This window comes from Ursus arctos, unplaced genomic scaffold (genome assembly GCF_023065955.2).
Source record: "Ursus arctos isolate Adak ecotype North America unplaced genomic scaffold, UrsArc2.0 scaffold_3, whole genome shotgun sequence".
Taxonomy (NCBI): Eukaryota; Metazoa; Chordata; class Mammalia; order Carnivora; family Ursidae; genus Ursus; species Ursus arctos.
The window spans coordinates 97,034,315-97,054,566 of NW_026622985.1; the positions used below are offsets into that span (position 1 = coordinate 97,034,315).

At 52.5% G+C, this 20,252-nt stretch overlaps 1 protein-coding gene across 8 annotated transcripts in view; it reads right to left on the reverse strand.

The window, feature by feature from the left end:
* Positions 1-20,252, reverse strand: part of PRKAG2 (protein kinase AMP-activated non-catalytic subunit gamma 2) — a 256,416-nt gene that overhangs the window by 146,643 nt on the left and 89,521 nt on the right. The window lies entirely within an intron of this gene.

Sequence of the window (20,252 nt, forward strand, 5' to 3'; positions counted from 1 at the left end):
AGCCTGCTTCTCCCTCTTCCACTCCCCCTGCTTGTGTTCCCTCTCTCGCTGGCTGTCTCTACCTCCGTCGAATAAATAAATAAAATCTTTAAAAAAAAATAAAAAATAAATAAAAAAATAAAAGCAAAGCAGAATTTCTTTAGGAGAAGGTTACTAAACACGTGTTTCAGTAACAAAGGGGCATATTTGATTAAAAGGAAAGTGAAAAATTTTTGTCTAAGCCAATATAATATTCTTTGTACTATAGAATAATGTAGTGAGAGATAACATTTCAAAGCTTAGCGACTAAACATGAGTGAGTGTAAATTCGTGTGGAAAATGAATAGTGACTTTGGCGTGCCCGACGGTTCTGTGCTTTGTTTCATGGTCACTCACTCATCAAGTAGTTATTAAACCAAATGTACAGGACAGTTGCTGATGGAGGAGATTCGTGCTATGAATAATTCAAAGACATTCTTGTCCTCTAAGAACTATATTTTAATTGGTAAAATAATAGATTCCATTTGTTGAGTGCCCACCACAAGCCAGTTGGAGTGCTGGTCACCTCACAGTTCTCATCTTACTGCAATCTTCCCACCATCCTGTGGGGCAGACATTATTAATACCATTTTATTTAAAGACGAACAGAAGGGGGCGCCTGGGTAGCTCAGTAGGTTGCGAGTCTGCCTTTGGCTCAGGTCGTAATCTGGGGCTCCTGGGATTGAGGCCTGAGTCGGCTTCGCCCTCTCCCTCTGCCCCTCCTCCCGCTCATGCTCTCTCTCTCCCTCTCTCAAATAAAATCTTAAAAAAAAAAAAAAAAAAAAAAAAAGATGAACAACAGTCAGAGAGGCAGCTTGACCAGGATCACACAGCTAACAAGTTGGGAGAACATGAACTTGAACCCTCGTTATCTGATTCCTAGATTTACATCTTCACACGGTACCAAACTTTGTTATATACATGCACAGGAAAATTCACCACCAGCAAGGCAAGAGTCCGGCCAAGGCCCTAGGCTGGATCTTACAGGACACAGAGGACTGGAGGGGGACTGGTGACTGGAATGCTTTGGAAAGTTTCTCTATTCTCACTGACACTTTTTTTTTTTTTTTTAAGATTTTATTTATTTATTTGACAGAGACAGCCAGCGAGAGAGGGAACACAAGCAGGGGGAGTGGAAGAGGGAGAAGCAGGCTCCTAGCAGAGGAGCCTGATGTGGGGCTCGATCCCAGAATGCTGGGATCACGCCCTGAGCCGAAGGCAGACACTTAACGACTGCACCACCCAGGCGCCCCCTCACTGACACTTTTTGATCTTCAGGCTGGCAGACTTACAGGAGAAAGAGAGAAGGACCACGTTTGAAAGTCCAGCCTGCGACCCAGACCAGCCCACAGCTGGGGAGTCTGTGACACCTGACTTGACGAAGGAGCTTGCTGTGCTCTGGAAAACCAAGGCCGACCTGCCTGCCTCCCCCACAGACGCGGGCAGTTTCCTAAGCAGAGAAGTGGGAAGCCCTGTTGTTTACTCTGTGTGGCTCTGCCAGGACTCGCTGCCTTGCTCAGCTCTGGGCCCCACACTGTCAGCATTCACTCAATAAGAGTGTCTGGGGCCTTGCAGAGGGGCATAAGGGTGTGACAACTTAGGCAGAGAGAAGAAAAGTACTGCCCAGATCCTTCAGGACCACTGTTCTGTTACTGAGATGGTAATAGAACATTCTGGAAAGAAATGGCGGAGTTGGTCTGATTTAGCGCAAAGTTTCTGGCCCAGGATAGTTCCCTGTCCCACAGGATGGATGCTGGAAAGCTTGAGAGGGAAGGTTTAGTGCAGCTTGCAGCTTGACAGGGACACAAATTCCCAAAGAGACCCCACCTATGCCAACATGTACTTTTGACCTCACTGGAAATGTTCTTCCCAGGGTTGGTTTTCCCAAGGACAGACGAAAGTGCTGAGCAGACAGATCTCTGGGAGGCGGGGAGGGGGAGGACGTGGTTGGCCACGTTCCATGGTGTAAAGGCTCCAACAGTGGCCCACTTTGAGGCACCAAGAATATGGCATGGATAGACTTGCAAAATTCCTGATAATTTAACAACTGGCTCACCCACCACTGGGGTCTTCCAGTTCCACTCGCACGTGCCTGAAATTCCTTCAAGTGGGGACAAGACTTTTCATTCCCCAAGTAGAGACAAATGCTGATGCACTGGCGGACGACACATTCACGCTGCAGGTGAAGTGACCCAGGACCCTGCCTTCAGCACCTTGAGTGAGCGGCTGGGAGAGATGATCACGCACTCTTCTTCACTGTTTCCACCACCTGATGGTCTCAAACGCACGAGGGTGACGGCTTTACGCAACTGTGATTCAGCTAGCGGGAAGATGTTCCGATGGAAGGCTTTCCATACTTGGGGATTTTTTTTTAAGGGAAGGGCTAAGGGAGAAACGGAACTAGTAGCTCCCAAGATGGAACTTTTATTTTTAATTAAAAAATATTTTATTGATTTATTAGGGCGAGAGAGAACACGAGAGCAGAGAACATGAGTTGGGGGGGAGGGGCAGAGGGAGAGAGAGCAGCAGACTCCCCGCTGAGCTCGATCCCAGGACCCCGAGATCATGACCTGAGCTGAAGGCAGACGCTTCACCGACTGAGCCACCCAGACGCCCTGGACCGTCTCTTAAAATGTATTTTTAAAGGGTCTGGGCCTTTTCAGGTCACACTTTACAAATCACTTGTTGGGGCTACAGCTGGAAGCGCACCTGAGGCAGGAGATGCCTTCTGTCCCTGCACTTGCCCTGGACGGAGGGAACCTGGCCGACTGGATCACCGCGTCGGGGGTTCTACAAGGTTGGGGGAGGGGCGGAAGTATGGGCAATTCAAATTGTGCTGTTCACGTTTGCCGTTGCTGGAGTTGTGGTTTCTCGACTGTGAACCTACCGACAACCAGAAGAGGAAAACAGCGCCGGAGAGTAGCGCTTCCCGGGGGCACGGCGCCTGAGCTTGCCTCGTCATTCTGCGTGTCTGTGTGCTGCTTCCCTCCCCCGCTGAGATGCACGCTCCCCGCACCGGGCATCCCACCGACAGGAGACGCAGAATCAGCACTTGGTGGACGAGTTTCTCGAGGCGGCTCACGGGCTGGGAGGTGGGCCAGGGAAGAGAAGCAGGTTGTGCTCTGTGCCCCCCGGTCACCTGGGGGGCGGCATATCCTGACTCCGGGGTTGCCTGAACTGGAGGCCTGGGAGCCAAGGGAGGCTGTTGTGATGACTCCCCGGCCCTCGGTCAGCGGAAGGTCTGCGCTCACCCTCGGGCAGCATCCGTGGGGCAGGGCTGAGGGCAGGGCCACCGCGTGACAATGGGGAATGCGTCCCCTTCCCCTAATGTTTGTATTTTACCAGGTGGACTGGTCTCTGCACATGTGACTACTGCAAACCACTCAGAAGCCAGAGTGCAGAGGTGACTGTCTCACCAGTGGCATTGCTGGACAGAGGAGAGATGGGGGAGAGGGGACACCACGGGGACCGCGGACGGGACCGCAGGGCAGCGCTCCCTCACCACTGCCTCAGGATGCCAGCGGAAGCAGACAGACAGCTCTTGTTCCCTCCCTGTGTGGCCCACTGCCTCTCCACGCCGTGAACATTTACACGTTCATGGAGCTCCAACAAGTGAGACCCCTCTGGTGACCCTGGCGGCCCCAAAAGGCAGGTAATCCAGGGCAATCACTGGAAGTTCTCGCTGGTGATCCGGGAGGCCTTGTTCCCACAGCCCGGGGGAAAGCGCTAAGACATAAGGCATCTGTTGTCCCCATAACTTGGTCCCATTTCAGGCTTGTGGTCATGGCTCCAACCAGGACTCGTCCCCTCTCTGCAGTAGACCCCACGGTTGATGCCACCCTCCCCTCATCACCCCACCCCTGTACACACAAATGTGCAGCAGCAGGGGGCCCTACAGCTGAGGGGGTCCTCATGGAGCCACATAGGTCATGGAGACCATCCCATCCTCCTCTCTGGGAAGCTCAGGCGGGGAGGTCCAGGGATGACTCACAGGAGAAATCCCCCTGACGCCCACCCTCCCACTGGATTTCCAATTATATTACAATAAAATTTTTTCAAGGCCCCAAACTTTACCACTGAACACACTTGTGTATTGTGTTATGTGTGGCTGCGAACGATTCGCCAGATGGTCATGAGGGGCCGGGACAAGAGCGGAGCACCGGAGACCCCACAGGCCATCCTCACCAAGGCCCTTCACGCCTTCGGGACGGGTTCTCACAGCCCAGCTGCACCCCTCAAGCGTGCCCTCGCACTGGGGGCTGGAGGGCTGCGGAGCAGGCCCAGGTGCAGACAGCGGCAGCAGCGGGGCGGGGCTGCCATCGGGGGACCCACCCCCTTAGGGACGCCTTCTGCTTGAACAGAGGATACAGACTTTTCCTCGGGGGGGGGGGGGGGTTTCCCCACCACGCAGGGAGGTCGGAGGCCAGCCCTTAAGATTCCGTTTAATTAATAAAAAGAAACAGAGGCTCAGAGAAGCAAACTTACTTGCCCAGGATCCCAGGGGAGTCCAGCGGTAGGGCTGGGGTTAGACACAGGGTCACTAGCTCCCCCATCCAGTGGCATTTAGGACCTTGGGTTGCCTCGTCTCTGTCAGGATGTGGGAAGAGTAAATAAAGACACTTTGACTGAAAATTGACTCCGAAAACCTCTGAGGATCATGTGACAGTACCTGAAAAGCACGCAGATCCCTGAAAGTCTGTGAGCCCAACAAAACCCCATTGTGTAAGAGGGGAGCGGGTGCCCTCAGCGCGGGAGCCCGTTAGCACACAGTTGCTAGCTCTGTCCCGCTGGTTGCAAAAGACTGTGTCATATTTCATGGAAAGTTCTAAAGGTCACCGTGGCACTTGACTCTGAGTGAGACTGCCATGTCACCGCATCGGGGCCTTCCGTGTCCCTTCCCAGAGCTGTTTGTGCGGCCAAGGCTCCAGAGAGTGACATGCCCCCACCCTGACCCAGGCACCTGTGCCCACTCACGCGTCACTGCAGCACGCTCATGGTCACTCACCGCTCCCCCACGAGCTGGAGTTTAGACGCTCCAGTTTGAGTGACAAGAGGGTGATTTTTTTGGCAAAGACAAACCACCTCAGCCTGAAGAGTTCAGCTCACACCAGTGACATCTAAACCCAGTGACAGTGGGGGTATCATCTTTAAAAACACAGAAGTGTTCAGGAAGAGCGAAAAACGAGGGCAATAATTATTTTTGGCAAGCCCAAGGGCAACACCGAAAAGTATGAATCCCTAGGTGGTCTTTAAAAATTCCACGGGGCACCCCATGTGCCCTAGGGGGCCCCCCGGTGGGGGCCTTACTTAATCCCTCCTCGTGGCCCTTGCAGGCCCTGGGGGTCTCTCTGCCAGGCCAAGAGCTCCACAGGTGCCAGAGACCAGAACTGCCTCCTAACCCCAGCACTCAGATCCAGGGTGAACCCTGGGCTCAGGGGTTGAAAAGTAGGGGCTTTCGAAAACTAGATTCCAAAGATTCTGGAGGCCGAGCACCTGGATTTTCCATTTAGTTCTTCCTCTGAGTTATGTCTTGGAAAGGCCAAAGTGGTAAAGGAACGTGCAAAAATCCTTGGCAAGGGTCAAGACCTCATCAATTCCCACAGAGTGTGGCCACCTAGGCCTTCGCCTCCTGGGCAGCCAAGCATGGTTTCCCTTTTTCAGAATCCGGGCCTCCTCAAGGAGACCCCAGCTGCTTTTCCACTTCCAACATTTGGAAGCTACAGGCTTAAACTTTAAGATCTAAGCTGAAGTTTGCCTTTAATCTGTTTCTTCTGCACAGTGAAATATATTATAACACAAAATGATAAACAGGAAGGTTTGAAACACTTGGGGCAAACGAAGCACGTAGGCTCACCCGCCAGGATGTGATTTTGAGCCATTTGGTTTATTTTTCCACCTTTCTCCCATAAAAGAGATCACAGTACAACTTGAGCCCATTCCACGGAAGTTTTGAGGGAATCAAATGAGATAAAACGGCAAAAATATCTTGAAAGCTGCAGAGCATTTTACAGGTGGACAGCACCGTCTCAGCCTTGACGCGGCCCGAAGATCCTCCTGGCTCGGACTCTGAGTGCCTCAAGGACATGGTGGGGAAAGCCACAGCAAAGCCTCCGTTACCGAAAAGGCGCCTCCTTGGGTGCCAGTCCAGGGCTGGCTGCCTGGGCTCCGCGTCTCGGGGGAGGGTGTTGGATCCGCAAGCCTGGCTGGCCAGGCAGGCGCCGGGGCCTGAGTAGGAGCAGCCCGTGTGCCGTTCCTGCTCCCGATCTCCACCCAGAAGTCAGAAGTAATTGGACAAAGCCCTGCTCATCAGCCAAAACACTCACAGCCCAAGCATTTTATTTCTTCAATGAGGAACCAAGGCACTTTGCTACTAACGATTTACTCTTTTTAACCACACGCACAAAGAAGACGGTTCTTAGCAGCACGTTGTGGCGGGGGCGGGGGGGGGGGGGGTTGCAACCAGAACACTGCTGCGGAGCACGTCGCTGGCCCGCGGAAGGAGCCGGGGAGGATGAGAGTCAGAAGCCCTGACGATACACAACCTAGTCCCTGTTTCTCAGCGCTGGCTGGCTGGATACGCCGGGCTGCACCACAGGGCAATCCAGCAAGGACACTAAATCGTCTGTAAAGAGTGAAGTTATAGTTCATATCTTTTGAAGAAGAAAACTGCAAAGTGTATAGTGCATCAAACGCTTAAAAAGATGCATGCTTTGGTGCTTAATGGTTTTAAGTTTCAAACATCTAGAAAGTTAACTTGGGTGGCTGGCTTACTTCTTGATATTGACAAAATATAAAAACGGTATTCCGTAGTTCAGATCGTTGGCTAATTCAGATTGGCCTTATCCCAAACTAGTCAGATGTTACCGTAGTCACTGACATTACTCAACTCGACTTCTTTTCCAATTACGTTATAATTCTCGGGGGGGGGGGGGCTGGATACTGCCCCTAAGGGGGTGAAAATGGCTCTTGGGGAGGGGGACATACTCTTTTTATATATAAAGCACAAATAGACACATAGTACATAAATAATATACAGTATATCTGTTCTGCTAAAATTGCAAGGGAGTGATTAGAAACAAATATCTAAGAAGGCTCTTTGGGGGGTGATTAGAAGAAAAGGCTGATTAAAAAGGAAAGCAGACAGGAAACTGAAGATGTGGGGAGTGAGTATTCATCATCCATCGTAATAAGACAACACACAAGCTGCAACACTGATAAGCCATAAAACAGCTGAATATGCACCCGATTTTAAAAGGTTCCTTTTAGGTTTTGGTGGAGTGGGGAAAGGGATTATTGCCTTTCAATATCTATCATGGCGAATTTTTTTTCCCAATTTTTCCAATCACGTGACTGAACCACTTTACTGAAAACTAAAATGTAAAGAGGAGAAAACAAAATAAAACACAAACAAAAAAAATCTCGTAAACGAGAATGAGTATTTACAGCAGGAAAAATCAGCGAGGTGCATTCTCAGTACGTTGCTTCAGCAAAGGTTAAAAAAGGAAAAGAAAAATGTTGGGAAACCCTGTTGTCAGCCGCCACGTGAAGAAAGAGCACCTCCTGGCACCCATGCTGGTATCTGGCTTTTATCTCTTATCTCTGGCCCAGGGGTGGAAGATTAGCGGGGAACATTATCCCAACCCTCCTGCTGTGAGAATGTGCTAATTCCCCTGTGTAACGTAGCTTCCTGCCCTTCAGGCGGCTTGGGGCTGGTGGAGCAAGGGTCCCTGCAGGATCAGAGGGCGAGGAGGAAGGTGGAGGGTTCTCCTCCCAGAGCAGTGTGCCCTTCCAATGTCCCCACCAGGAGGAAACACTGGAAAGAAACTAGACCCACTGCAGTCAAGCAAGGGGCTCCTCGACGGTCAGAGGGTGACGCTCAGAAACAGTGCTCCGGAGAATCTGCTGTCTTCGCTCTCCCCTCACTGGAGGCTTTGAGGGGATGGTCAGACCCTCAGCCAGCCTGTCACGACTGGTGACAATGAGGCAGTCCCCTCGTCCATCAGCCTGTCCTGGTGTTTCCAGAGTCAGTGAGCTGTGGTCACTGGCACCCCCCCACCCATTCATTTCAACAAGTCTAAGCGTCCACACGGGCCAAGGACTAAGGAGCAACACGTTCAGGTATTTTTGGTCATCAAGGCCTTGCTGTCATCAAAAATAAAAGTTCTTATACCGCGAGGGACATGATTAAGAGGGAGAAAAAGCAGCCCGCAGAAAGGGAGAAGAAATCCGCACAGCACGTGTCTGGTAAGTCTCTAGCATCTAGAATGTAGCAAGAACTTCTTTAATTCAGCAACCAAAAGACAACCCAATGGAAAAATGAACAGACATTTGCCCAGAGAAGATACGCAAATGGCCAATAAGTGCATGGGAAGATGGCTGATGTCGTGAGGGAAGGGCAGGTTGAAACCACAGCCAGACAGCACCGGGCATCCACTAGGAGGACAACGGGAACAAGTGAGAAGTTGCAGGTGTCGGAACGGGGGTGGAGGAACTGCACGTCTCAGACGGTGCTGGTGGGAATACAAAATGGCACAGCCGCTGTGGAAGACAGCTTGGCCATTCCTCTTCGAGTTCCACACTGAATTACCGTAGGACCCAGAAACTCCATGCCGAGGTATCTACCCAAAAGAACTGAAGACAGGTGTTCAAACACAGACTCGGATGTCGATGTTCACAGCAGCATTGTTCACGGTAGCCAAAAGGTGGAAACAACCCAAACGTCCAACAACAGATGGATGGACAAACAACATGTAGTCTGTCTGTACAAGGAATAGTGTTCCTCCATAAAAAGAACGAAACACTGACAGCGGCTATAACATGGATGAACCACAAGACGGTACACTGAGTGAAAAACGCCAGACACAAAAGGCTACATTTCGCGTGATTCTATTTATGTGAAGCGTCCAGAAGAGGCAAATCCAAAGAGAAAACTGATCAGTGTTACGGGAGTTGGGGGAAGGGGAGTGGGGAGTAGTGGTATCAGGTTTCCATTTGGGGTGATGAAAAAGTCCTGAAACTGGATGATGGTGAAGGAAGCACAACCATGGGAACGTACTTAACGCGTCTGAACCGCACACTTTAGAAGTGAAGAAGGGGCGCCTGGGTGGCTCCGCCGGTGGAGCGTCTGACTCTTGGTTTTTGCTCACGTCACAATCTCAGGGGCATGAGATCGAGCCCCACGTCGGGCTCTGCACTCAGCGGGGAGTCTGCTTAGGATTCTCTCTCCCTCTCCCTCTGCCCCTGCACCTCTAAAAACACAATACAAAACAATACAATGGTTAAGATGGCAAATGATATGTTGTATCTTACCACACAAAAAGAGTTAAATTAGACCATGCAGATAGTAGAGGAGAATGAACGTGAGTTCCTCTCAATACAGATTTAGGGAAAGGCTTTCTGTTGATGTCTAAGTGCTTTCATCTACGGTCCAAGGGCCATTTCCACGTTTCTTGAGAATGGTCTGTTCATGTCTGTTGCCATATTAGCTCGGAGGTATCACCTTCATATTTTTTCAGAGCCGCAGAGTACTCCACTGTGTGGACATACCTATTTTGTTGCACCCAGCTACTCTCCTAGATGCAACCATATTTCCAGTGTGTCTGCTGAGAGCACCTGAATGCCGTGATGCCTCAGGAGCCATGAGCACACGTGGCACCCGGATCCTACTTCTAGATACTATTGGCCAGTAAAAGTAGCAGGGCTCTTTGGAGAAATGGCTGATTCCAGGCCAGGGCACGGAAAGGATAAGATGAGGCTGCAAGACTTATTTTTTTTTTTAATTTTAAAGATTGTATTTATTTGAGATAGAGCAAGAGAGAGCGAGCAAGCAAAGAGCATGAGGGGGGAGGGGCAGAGGGAAAGGGAGAAGCAGGCTCTCCAGTAAGCAGGGAGCCTGATACGGGGCTCAATCCCAGGACCCTGGGATCATGACCTGAGCCGAAGGCAGATGCTTAACCGACTGAGCCACCCAGGTGCCCCTGGAAGACTTTACCAGAAATTAAGGTCTGCTTCTGACACGGCAATGGGGACAGTTCCAGGAAACAGGGACCAGCCTGAGGGGCTCCTGCTGGCCAAGTCTAGGACAACTTGAACGTCACAATATGATCAGGACAAACCAAACCACTGAATAAAACAGGAATCTGTGAATACATACATATGTACGTACATACATACACAGGGAAGGAAATTTCCTTCCTTAGTAGAATTTCAACCAATCAATATAGAATTCGTGATAAAATCAGAAAATCACCTTTTGGCAACCACCACAGTAATAACTCAGGCAGGACTCATCAATGGATGCTAAAACTAGCAAGTGAACGTTTGATGAGAAAGAAGATATTTACGTAACTCCAAAGTAGTATTGCTTGCAAAGGGAAAAAGTAATTTTGTTAGGACCTCGCATGGCAGATGCTTCCCTTAACCAAGTGATCAGTCTGCATCACTGGGAGTGGGGTCGAGTGACATCACGTGCTTCCCACTGTGACACCAGGACAGGGCACGAGACGTGCGGCAGTGCTGCCCGCCCGGCAAAGCCGAATCTAATTGTAAGAATGCGTCAGGCAAACCCTGAACGTAGCAGAGTCTGCACAAGCCTGGGGTCTTGGAAGACGCTGAGATCATGAGAAACAAGACTGAGGGCTGTTCCGGACTAAGACAGTCTCGGGAGAAAGAGGAGAATCACATGCAACGCCTGATTGGGCCTTTCCTCTCCCAAAATATGATGCTATTGAGATCATCTGTGAATGGTGAATAAAGCCTGTAGTTCAGCGAATACTATCAGATGAATGTTCATTTCCTGACTTTGACCATTAAACTCCACTTTGGAGAACGTGCTTGTTTTTATGAAATACACACTGAAGTATTTAGGGGTAAAAGGACATTAGGCTGCGACTGATTTCTGATGGTTCAGATTTTATATAAACACACAAATATTTATGTATTCAGAGAGGGGGATATGAGCCAATGCGCGAATATGGCAACGCTGGGGAATCAGGATGAAGGGCATATGAGCATTCTTTGTACTATTTTTGCAACTTTTCTGTTAGCCTGAAATTGCCAAAATGAAATGCTATTTTTAAAAAGGAATTCAGAAATAAAGCAGCAGGGCCAGAATGCAGGGTTCGTTAGAATCTACTTCCACTCTGTCCCACGATCGCCCAAGCAGGCCCTTAGAGTGCTGGAGAGCTCTACAGTTCTCTGAGGGAAAGGAGATTCTTCTGGAAATTTCCCCTTGGCTTGTCTCAAATAACCACTGCCCGTTATGATAATGCCCCCGCAGCCCCGCCCGGGCTGGCGCCCACGCTGACACCTTTCAGGGACACCTACATGATAGCCAGCAGAGGGCGCTCTCCCGGGGGGACCCACACTGGGTGCCAGGCCGCCACATAGCTCTGCAATGTGTTGGCTGAACTTTTCAGGAAACTTGGATGCCACACATACTTTTCCTTTCTTTGTGGGTAGGCGAGATGAGTCACGTTTTTCTGAAGTCGGCTCGGCCCCAGGATTCAGTCTCACCAGCTGCCCGGATCCAGAAGGCTCCAGCAGCGGCGGGTGAGCCCGGGCGGCTCAGGGGAGGTCTGACGACGCGCCGCAGCCCTCAGGAGCACAGGAAAGCCAAGGGAAATCTCACTCAGCCAGGCACAGGGTTAAGCTTGTGCAACTCTGCCATCTGGCAGCGTTTGGTACATCTGCCCGCAGCAGCCCTGAGGGAGAGCCGGGCCCTGGCTCACAGCCCCCCGCTGCCTTCTCCCACCTCACGGGACCTCAGCAGGGCCTACCAGTCCTTCAGGCCTCGCTGGTCCACTCATGTGTTCATCCACTCCTACCCCTCCTTCATTCACTCCCATGGTCACTCTGATTGCGGGACCTGGGGGCAGAGCTGAGGCGAGGGCCGACACCTGCACCCGACTAGAAGAAGAGGTGTTGCAGGTGTCCTGAAAGGCAGCCCCACGATGAGAACTGGCATGTAGGAAGTATATTTTGGGATTAACACCCACGACAAGGAAAGCAAGGAGGCAGGGCTGGGCCCCTGATGAAACTAAGGGGCAATGCAGACCTGGTGTGGCCCCTACAGAGAGTTCCAGATCTGGGATGACCCCTCAGAGCTGTCCTGAGTGAAGCAAGGGGACACTCCCATGCTGATCAGCTGTCCCTCACTCCTGAAGGGGAATCTGGGAGGCACAGCATGGTGTCCATCGCTGGCCAGGCGGGCATGCAGTGAGATGGGGTCAGAGCCAGCCAAGGGCCAGGGTGTGGAGGATGCGGTGAGACTTCAGATTTCCACTTGATGTGGTGGGGAGGAATGGGGGGGGTTGAAAAGGGGATAAGATGATCAGATTTATGTTTTAAAACAGGGGGACCCAATCCTGCTGGCCACCTGCTTTTATAAATAAAGATTTATCAGAATGCAGTTTACATTTTGTCTGTGGCTGAGTATCTGCAAGAGACACCAGGTGGCTCACAAAGCCTAAAATATTTACCATCTGGCCTTGTATGGAAAACATTTGCTGGCCCCAGTTTGAGAAGACCCTCTCCTTCCACCATCTCCCCAGCAGCCAGAGGGGCCCCGCTGGTCCGAGGTCCCTCGAGACCCTGCCCCGTACTCACTCCCATTCACACCACTCGGTTTAACGGCTGAGTTTACATTCTTTTGCATTTGTAATATATGTAGATATCACCCACATATGCCGAGAGGCTGCTCCCGGGCTGTCGGGGCCTCCCAGGCAGGAGGGGGCTGCCGGAGCAGCAGAGGGACAGTCCTTGGTATCTCCACCTGTGTCGGGAGCAGCCTGCCCCCCCGACTGCCTAACCCTGTGATGAGGCCCCCGTGTGCACTGCTCAGCCTCTGGGCCCTTCCTTGTGTCCATCCTGGGAAGGAGGAGGGCCACACAGATGAAGAGTCCAAAAGACGAGCTGCTGTGTATGAGAAGAAAATGTGTGGAAGAAAAGAAAGTCAGGTTCCAGAGGCCAGAGGCAGGGGCGAGAGGGGCAGCTGGAATTTGGGAGAGTGCAAAGAAGATGAGCACCGTCCGGCTGGGGTCAGGGCGGGGAGAAGCCAGCGTCTGCCCGTCCTACAGCGTGGCTGGGAAGGGAGTGTTTTAGGGCCCCTTCCAGCGTGTCGTGGGGCAAAATTTCCCTGCTTGCCACGTACCCTCAGTGTCTAGGAAAGGCTGCAGATTGCTGGCCGAGGCCCCCCTCCCCAGGCCTCTCGCTGCTGCAGCATGGACACCGGCCGCACAGGTCCCGGGACCTCCTCTGAGAGCGAGGTGCAAAACCAGGCCCGCAAATGACGCCCTGCGAGCAATCAGCAAACACAGGGATCCGCACACGAGGAGCGGCGGCCGGACCACCTATCAAGGACATCCTGGAGCTGACTCCTTTCAATGGAGGTGCCACAGAAGTTTCCCTGAGAACCTCTCGGCTTCCTGTCACCGCAGCGCTTGGGGGTGTGCCTGGATGCATCGGCACCCAGGGCGTGCAGTTGCCCGGAGGCCGGCACCTTGCTGTTGGTCCTCACCTGCTCTCCTAGCGGGTCCCCTGCTCCGTCCGCAGGGCCCACAGCGAGCTGCCCCTGCAGCCGTGCGGCCCAGGCTCCCTTCTCGGCTGGCTCCCAGCTAGGGCAAGAGAGAGGCCCTGGGTGGGGTCTCTGGCTGTGGCTGCACGCCCGCCGGCGCCCGGTCCTAGCTCCCACAGGTCATGCCTGCACACCCTGCCCCGTGCTGCCCTCCCCGCTCCGCCTCTCCGACGCAGGAAGGCATGGGCTTTTTACCAGTCTCTGGTTTACCTTCCTGACCCTCGCTTGGCTTCTCAGCAACTCCCTCACCTTTACAACCATACAGCCATGAAGTTCTGGCTGTTTTAAATACACCGGGACCCTGACTGACATGTAACGTGAACAGATTCCTGAAAATGGTCAGCACAGACGTTCTGCACAGAAACCAGCCTTGAGGTCCAGACCCAAGGGCTGGGGGACGCCAGTCACTGACTCGGAGCCCTCCACGCGTGGGCGCATCAGGCTACTGGCGCTCACAGGCTGGCGGGTCGCCTGGGGCTGGCCGGCTCCGCGGGCGAGCCCGGGCAGAGAGCTCCTCGGCACTGGGGAGCCCTTGGCATGTGAATCAGAGACTTGAGGCTCTAAATTAAAGTCCATTCCTCTGCACACAGTACAAAACCTCTGGCATTTTACGGGAAAACAAACTTTTATTTGAAAAATAAACTTGAGTTGCCAGGAGAGAAAGGAGGAGCTGTCTGTGATCCAAGACAGACATGGAGTGAAAGGACCAGAAGTTTTCCAAGTTAAACAAACTTCTCTGGAACGCTCGTGCGAGTTTCAAGCGGCTGTCATGGCATCCTTCGACACAGAGCCATAGACAAGGAGCCGGTTTAAAGCACTGAGATGTAACTCACCCGCTCCAGGATGACAGTCACCCGTGGCGGGATTTCGGTGCTTCAATTTAAGTACGAACAGAAAATTAAATTTATTTTGGGTGTTCGGAGTACCCGTGACCTCGGTCACAGCAGCGAGCCGGTCTTAGAAAGTTCGAACGCCTAGCATTGCACATCTCTGGCAAAACCCCAGTGCTTCCTTCCACCCCACTGCTTCTCTGTGCCCTAGAGGTTTCCAGCCAGACTCCCTTCGCAGGCATTCCACACCCATCCTGTGGGTTATGACCATCTACGGTGGTATCTTCCAAAGTGCACCCCCCCAGCCCCGCCCACCGTGAAACCAGCTGTGTGGGGCAGAGAAAGCATGCTTTTAGAACAAATCAGCATTGCACTGAAAACAGAACACATGGGCCAGGGTCAGTACTGTTTCCTGAGAAATGGTTTTCAGTCGTACGTAGGCATGTGCTGGATTACCACATAAAAAGTATCTCCTGCTGGGGGTCTCAGTCAAAGACATCCCACACCATGCTCTAATGAAGCTGCTGGCCTCATTGTCGTGCCCTGAGCTGTAAGTTCCTCCCCCAGGCTGGTGCAAACTCCCTGGGTGCCAGGGTCTGTCCTCCACCTTTTCCTCTTAGCCCATCCTGCAGATATCATGGTCGTGACCTTGAATAGCCGTCAGTGTAATCAGAGTAGGTGGCTGTCCCGGTCAGCGATTTTTAATGCTTTTTTCTAGTAGGACAAAGATAACGTTCCAGTGCCCGGTGGGGCTGACTTCTGTCGGTAGTGGTCCCTTGGTGTGAACGGCTGCCCATGTAGGACAAGATACCATTTCTTGGCTCAGTGGGGGGAGGAGGGGGCTGGCAAAATGCCACCCTATCTGAGCCACCGAGAGCCATCCCTGCACAATTGTAGGGTCCTGGGAAGACAACTGCTTCCAAAAATGTCTGGTTTTGGTGCTAGAAATTCCCCCAGTTATACGCTAAATGTGTCAACAACCCCTGAAATATGTGATCTTTAACTTCTATAATACACATCGTAGTTGGAACACCTTGGTCAGACCCTTCCCAAAGTTAGTTTTGGTCTGAGCGTGGGGGGAAAGGATAAGGCACTGCAGCTCTCAGAGCCGGGAGCCCACAAGAGGAAGAAGACAGAAAAGGGAGCTCCAGGGTCCCCAAAATGGCTTTGTCACTTTACGGTGTGATGAGGGCCAGCCCTGTCCCTGCAGGTTACAATAGCCTTCATCCTGCCTCAGCCCAGATCCCCGCGCTCTCCTCGCGGAGGGCAACAGTCAGAGGCCTCGGGGGCTGTGTTGCTTAAGGTTCTAAGTGGCACTGGGCCGGGGGCGGGGGGGGGGGGGAGCACTGGAAGAGCATGGGGAAGTAAGAGGCAAGCACATGAAAAATTAAACACACGCTTTCCCCACAGACAGGAGGTAACAGAAGCGTATCACAAGGGAACACAGACTGTGCAGATACTGAGAATAACACTTGTGTTTCAGAGCTCTGGCAGACTGCTCAAGGCAAGCATAATCAGGTAAGGCTTTCTGGAGGTGGCAGGGCCCCAGGAGGTCTCAAAGGAGGCGGGAGGGCATGAGAACTGATCTCTAGGTCTCTTCCAGCAATCGGATCACTCCGTGAAGACCCGGAATCCGGGCCTGGCCTGCAAGGCCCCACCCACCTCTCTGACCTCCCCGCCCTCCCCCTCCCCACTCAGTTCTAGCCCTTCCAACCAGCGGTTGTCCCTGCTCAGGGCATTTGCACTGTTCCTCCCTCTGCTAGGCTCACACATCTGCCTGGTTGCTCCGCTCCCTGGCTCCATCCCACTCCGGCTCAGAGCCTCCATAATCGCACGGTCCGGTATAGAGCAGCACCCTCCAACCCTTACCGCTTTACCCCTGTTATTCTCCTACCATGCAACATTTCTGTACACACACTACATATGGCTCATCCTCTCTCCTCCCTAGAAGGTAATCCCCATGAGGGCAGGAACTTACTTGTTCCTGTCTGTGTCCCCAGTGTCTGGCAGGTTCTCATTAAATACTGATTGAACAGATGTAGGCAAGGTGAGAAGACCCCCCCCCCCCCCGCCTTTAAAAGCCCTGGCAGGGCTGGTCAGGTGTGAGGTGCACCTGTCTGCTCAGTAACATCAGCTTTCTTCTGTTTGGGGAGTGCATCTGAAGGTGAACATTCCAAGGTAGAAAAACCAGGCAGGGACAGCCATCTGCCCCAGTCCTCTAGAGGGACAAGGCCAACCTGCAGGGGCAGAAGGCTCAGCACGCGGGGCTATATCGCCCCCTAGTGGTCACTTGGCCATAAAGCCAGGAAAACGCCCCCACATTTTTCTATGGAGTATCAGGTTCAAGGGTGCATTCAGGATATAGAGGCAAAAGGAGGGCACGTATTAACCCCATCTTGTCTTGAATGTGGGAGAGATTTAGTACGCACAGCCTTCATTCTGCTGTGGTTCCAGGTGGACCAGCTGCCCTGGGACTCTGGCTACAGTGCAGGTGGCCAGCCCTTCAGAGCCTCTCTAGGCATCAATCACTACGTAGGAACTTTTCAAAACGAAACTTTTCTTTTTAAAGTTTTTTTTTTTTTTTTTTTTTTGACAGAGATAGAGACAGCCAGCGAGAGAGGGAACACAAGCAGGGGGAGTGGGAGACGAAGAAGCAGGCTCATAGCGGAGGAGCCTGATGTGGGGCTCGATCCCAGAACGCTGGGATCACGCCCTGAGCCGAAGGCAGATGCCTAATGACTGCGCCAACCAGGAGCCCCAAAACTTTTCTTTTTAAAGGAAGTAGTGGAAGGAGTGACATGTAGAAAAAGTGAATTTACAGAAGGCAGAACTCAGACCTAACAATCAGACCTTGCCAAAAGTTGGCCTGAGAAGGGTGCTCACTTGCTTATTGACTTCATTGAGGGTAAGTTTGGGAGGAAAAACGCTGGCAACAGATGTATATAGTGAGGCTTTTGCTAATCTGCACTGAGCGTTCCCTCTCGTTCCCTCTGCCTTAAGACCTCCACACAGCTCTTCGCTGGCTCGGTCATGGTCTCCTTATGGGACTGCTCCTTCCCTCACCATCCTACACAAAACAGCACCCACCCCCATTGGCCCTTGCACCCTGCTCTGTTTTTCTTCATAAACAGGGTGAAAACTAAAGGCTGTCTGTGCTCCAATTCTCCTCCCTTCCCCAGCCCTCCATCTGGAATATTCCTGATTAGCTCCTCCAGCTTTGCTTTGGTTGCCCAGTCTGGATGAATCTCACCTCTGTCGCCAAAGAGACGGGTATCAGCCAGGATCCTTTAATGGCATATAATAGAAAAATATAACTTAGAAGAGACTAAACTACAAAGATGGCTATTACCTAGAATACTGAGCTCAGTGATGCACACCGCCCTGAGGATTACACTCCCACCTTCCTGTTCCGCCATCTTGCATGTTGGCCATGGTCACAAGGAAACCACGTCCTCACACCATAGTCCCAGTAAGGAGAGGGAGTTAGTCCTCACATATCTCTTTTTGTTGGGGGAGGTGCCTTTCCTTTGATCCCTCACAGAGTTCTCCTTACATTTTGTTGGCAAGACATAGGTCCCTGGTTCACCTCAAGGCCAGTGACCCCAAAGCCAGGCACTTCCCCAAATGGGAAAGGGATAATTCCAACAGATCTAGACCAATAAGTCCTGCCCTGGACCCTTAATAAAACCAGGCTCTGTTATGAAGAAAGGGGGAGCAGCTGTCAGATGGGTTATCAGAGTCTGCCAACACCTGGTAGGGACGAAACCATGCACTGGAACTTTGGAGAAGGAAGGGCCAAGGGGTAGAAAAGATAGGAGGAAGGGGCTGCACGCAGCAGCCAAGAGCAGTGTGGCCACCTGTCTCCAGAGCTACAGGATCTCAGTAGAGGCAGGAAAACATTTCTAAGACTGTGCCTAATGGATGAAGGGGGCTTAGCTATCTGACGGTATTTACACAGATGTGTGCACACGCTCTAAAATACATACGTATGTGTCAGGACCAAACAGGCCGAGGAGAGACTGTATGGTAGCTCCTCAGGGTCCCACAGAGGAGCCACCACTGAGACGCAGAGTTAATTCAGTGAGGTCAGAGGGGCCGATTGGTTCTGCTTAGGAGCCAAATCCAGGAGTCCTCAGGAAAGGGAGCGGTCGAACTTTGCTTAGCACCTGCTGCGTTCGGGGCAGACCAGCTCACATGCACCAACACCAGCCCTGAGCTTTGTGACCCTGAACAAAGCCCTTGTGTCAGGGATAAGCAGCTGCCTTGCAGGGGTGCCATGAGGCAGATGCGGGCTCTGCGTGCAGACTTGAACTTGAGTCTGTGCGAAGCGCTCACTGCTAAACGCTGTGGCGGCAGCAGGAAAGGCACAGAGCCCACGCCACCTGAGGAATGTGCTTCATGGTGCAAACGGGACGTCCACACACCAGCGGTGCAAATCCCTGAACAGCCCAGAGGGGCCCAGATGGCTGACGCGGCGTGATGGCAGCTCTGGGGGGACAGACAGCCCTGTCGGGGCCATGAGGACAAACAGGTGTCCCCAGCACAAAAACCCAGCAGTCTAACGGAGAACAGAAGCCAACACCAGAGATGGACACAGGCTCGTGTCCCTGCCCCTCACCACCCCGTCCGTGTGTTTCGGGAGTCCCCCCATCAGCTCCTTGCCTCTCGGCCCGTAAATGTGTTCATCTCTCCTTTCTTGAAGTAAACAGGCCAATCTAAAACTTCCATTAAGTCCAATCTGTCCATTCGCTACCAGTCCCCCTTCATTGCCAGCAGGCTCAGCGAGGCCACAGCAAGAAACAAGCCCAGGTTCTCGGTGGTTTGACATAAAAAAGGTATCTTTTGCTTAGGTCGGTCCCACACAGGGAGGCAGCTGGTCCTGAGCTGTCCTCCCCACCGAGGAGCCAGATCTGGGCTGCTGGCCTCCTGCATCCTCAGCACCGTGGTCCCAACCCAGCTGCAGGGAGGGGCCAGGAGAAGCAGAGGAGCTCCCGCCGTGGATGGGCACCAGGCGCTGCCACCCCTCACTCCCCTTCCCTTCCAACCCACACGCTTTGAAAGAAGACATCTCCGACTCTGTCCTCGGCCGGGTAACACGCTCTCCTTCCCTTCCCAGCTACTGAAACGGCTCTCTTGAAAATCACCCACGATTCTGAAGTCGGGCCATGAGGAACTGGCCTCAGGACCAGCCTTCCTCTTCCCCAGAGTGGGGGCATCTGAGTCGCGTGGCACCTTCCCTCCCTGAAAGTGTTCCTGTGAGGTAAAGATCACGAGCCAAACCTGACACGAACACCTGTTTCCTATCTGTGAAATGGCATCGCTGTCCCGTGGAAGGTCACAGCAACAAAGTACGTCACAGTCAGCAGGTCAGAAGTCTGAACTCAAGGTGTCGGCAGGGCCCCACTCCCTCTGAAAGCTGTGGGGGATCCTTCCGTGCCTCTTGCAGCCCCCGGTGCTGCTGGCAAGCCCTGGCATGCCTCGGCTCTAGATGCACCCTCCGATCTCCGCCTTCGTCACACGGCTTCACCCGTGTGCCTGTCTTGACGTCCCCATCTTCTTAGAAAACACTAATCATTTTGATTTGGCACCTGCCCTACTCTAGGATGACTTTAACTAGTTACATCTGTTGTGGCTTTTTATTTTTTTTAAAGATTTTATTTATTTCTTTGACAGAGAGAGACGGCTAGCGAGAGAGGGAACACAAGCAGGGGGGAGTGGGAGAGGAAGAAGCAGGCTCCCAGTGGAGCAGGGAGCCCGATGCGGGGCTCGATCCGAGGACCCTGGGATCAGGCCCTGAGCCAAAGGAAGACGCTTAACCACTGAGCCACCCA